We start from the raw sequence: 3,177 nt of genomic DNA, 5'->3' as shown, positions 1-3,177 counted from the left end.
GGTTATAAAAGGTTTATGAGAATCCTATCTTATAGTCAAACTGATTAAGATTGGATAGATTTGTCTATACGATTTTATTAAAAACTGAGTTTGCCATCAATAGTATAGTAATGCAAAGGTGAAATTTAGGCTTTCTCTTTTGAACAAGATTTTCATGTAATATTAAAGGATAATGAAAGACTACTTGCCTTTGAATAAACTATAGAAAAAGAAGGATAAGAAAAGTGACATTGTTTGGAAAACTAAGTCTTCCTTTTGTTAATGAGTAAAGGTTTCATTTGTATAAATATGTTATTGGTATGTGTTCCAAAATTATGGGAAACTCCTGTAATTCTGATACAACATAGTTTACGTTGTTGGCAATAATTATAATTGTTATGCTAAATTACTGTGTGCCGCAGAGGTAACTAATTTTCTTGTCAATTTTACCTTTGACTGTGGCTGCCCTAAAACTTTTTGTTATCCACAGACCATTGTCATCTTGTTTTGTTCTTCCTCAAAAGGTGGTTTATAATCAACTATAGGACTTTGACAGGTGCTCTTAAATGCACGTTTATGATATCTTTGGAGACTATGGCATCAGAATAGAGGAAAAAGTTTTCAGGACTATCGTGGAGAGCTGAAATGTTCATGAACACATATTAATCTTCTAGATATTACTTTTGTCAGAACTCAGAGTTGTGAATGGCCCTTAGCATACCAGTGCCTTCTGACTGAGCTCCTCTCAGCCCAAATACAAGAGACTCTAATGTTAGGCAGGAATATCATCACCCGTGTTCAACCTGAAAAAGTTACAGAAGATGAATCTTTGTCCTTCTACAACCCTTAGGATTAAGGGTTCCCTTGTAAAAGGGAGGGGTAATTATGTCAGATGCCTTTAAACAAGTGCAACTCCATCTTGAATAGGGGCTGGGTAAAATGAGGCTGAGACCTACTGGGCTATATTCCCAGGAGGTTAGGCATTCTAAGTCATAGGATGAGATAGGAGGTTGGCACAAGATACGTATCACAAAGACTTTGCTGAGAAAACAGGATGCGGTAAAGAAGATAGCCAAAACCCACCAAAACCAAGATGGCAATGAAAGTAACCTTTGGTCATCTTCATTGCTCATTATATGCTAAATATAATGCATTAGCATGCTAAAAGACATTCCCACCAGTGCCATGACAGTTTACAAATGCCGTGGCAATGTCAGGAAGTTACCCCATATGGTCTAAAAGGGGGAGGAAGCCTCAGTTCTGGGAATTGCCCACCCCTTTCATGGAAAACACATGAATAATCCACCCCTTGTTTGGCATATAATCAAGAAGAAAACATAAAAATAGCCAACCTGCATCCCTCACAGCTCTTCTGCCTGTGGAGTAGCCATTCTTTCCTCCTTTATTTCCTTAACAAATTTTCTTTTACTTTAAGTATTTGCTGTGACTTCTTTATTGTATGAGGTCCAAGAATCCTCTTTCGGGGTCTGGATTGGGACCTTTTTTAGTAACATTGGTATAAAATCAGCTTCAAGGTATACATTATAAAACTGATATTTAGTTTAAATGATACTTTCAAGAACTACATCTATTAAGTAGCTGAGGTAGAAGCCATGCCCATGTCTATTTGACTCCAGAGCTTACACTCTTAACCACTCTCTTATATCAATGTCTCCAATTTTGCTTTGGATCAAGAACTTAGCATGATTCAATATTTTAAGAGGCTAACAGCTGTATCATAGCAGCTCTATCATAGCATTTTTGTAATTGCTGAAATTAGGTTGTCACAGTAGAGCTAAAAATAGGAGGCTCATCATAGGACTTGCTAAAACTGATTCTCTTTCATAGATGTTAGACCAGTGGCATAACTTTTATAAAGAGAAATATTTGAAGAGAAAGTAAGGAATGCCCAAGACTTAAGGAATAAAAACGATACATGAGAGCAGTGACAAAGGCAGATATGAGATTATGCCTAGCCTTCTAAAAGGGAACTTCCATTCTTAGTGTCAGTTTGGTTCAACAGATACCTGGCCATATTTCTCATGGCTTTGTATAAGCCTTGGCCCATCAGTAATCATCCTTCTCTAGTGCCTTTAATTGTTCTAACAAAACAAGCACGGTCCCATAACCACAATATTCTCAAATATCCCCAGGCCTAGAAATTTATTTTTGAGCCAGTGCCACCATATACCGTCTTCTATTAAATAGTAAGTTCGTGCTCGCCTTGGCAGCATATATACTAAAATTGGAACGATACAGAGAAGATTAGCATGGCCCCTGCGCAAGGATGACACACAAATTTGTGAACCATTCCATATTTTTTTAAAATAGTAGGTTCTTAAAAAAAGTTATTGATTCTTGCAATTTATTCCTTAATCTGTTGTAATTAGGGAGCAACCCCAGCATTTTATGCTGCAAAATCTATCCAGAAGAAACCTAATAACTTTCGATCTAATTCCATTCCCAACCTCTGCCTTACCATCTAATTTATTAGATATGTTCATAAGGTATTTCATATTATTGAGCATTACACTATAAAACGTATTTAATGAAAACAGGAAGCAGAGTGCTAACAAGAGTTTGACTCAAATGAAAATCTTTTCCCCTACAAAGATTTTAAATAATACATATGTTTACTTTAATTGTACATATATAGCTATAAAATCTAAACATCATTGTGTAAATATAAAACTTTTGTAATTTAGAGGTTGCTTATTAAAATTAAAACAAACAAAGATAAACTAATTTAGCCAATATCACTCAGTGGTAGATCCAGGATTCAAACTAAGGAAATCTAAACTCTAGTTTGATCTAGTTGTCCGTTAAGATGTCATTTTTTTTCCTATCAACACTATGACGTTAGTAATTCCTTTCTGCACACTGTAATCATGCTTATAAACACCCACTGTATTTATACATCGCTAGGCATTGTTTTTGTTTTGCTCATCTACTTTTTTCCAAGCAATAATTTAGACACTGATGTCAATTCAGAGTCTAACACAATGGTCAACTTATTTTAAATTTTACTGTTTCATTCATTAATTACGTTTTTGCCCAGCTCTTATTAGGACGATACTTACTGAAGAAAAATTCTTATATGGTACCTTTGTAATATACTACTCTTTATCACGTTTCTCCACTTGAATCATTTTTGTCCCTTGCTTTGCTTAACATTACTCCCTACTAATTACTTTCATA

The 3,177-nt window shown here is 35.1% G+C and overlaps 1 non-coding gene across 1 annotated transcript; it reads left to right on the top strand.

Moving 5' to 3' along the window:
- The first annotated feature begins 2,194 nt into the window (after positions 1–2,194).
- LOC119469231 lies at positions 2,195–2,301 on the top strand. Its single transcript, XR_005198040.1, has one exon. It is a non-coding gene; the product is annotated as a U6 spliceosomal RNA (small nuclear RNA).
- Positions 2,302–3,177: the final 876 nt, after the last annotated feature.

The sequence above is a fragment of the Cebus imitator genome, unplaced genomic scaffold (genome assembly GCF_001604975.1).
Source record: "Cebus imitator isolate Cc_AM_T3 unplaced genomic scaffold, Cebus_imitator-1.0 Scaffold605, whole genome shotgun sequence".
NCBI lineage: Eukaryota > Metazoa > Chordata > Mammalia > Primates > Cebidae > Cebus > Cebus imitator.
Note: the sequence above shows the minus strand (reverse complement) of the source record. Positions and strands in the feature narration are given on the sequence as shown.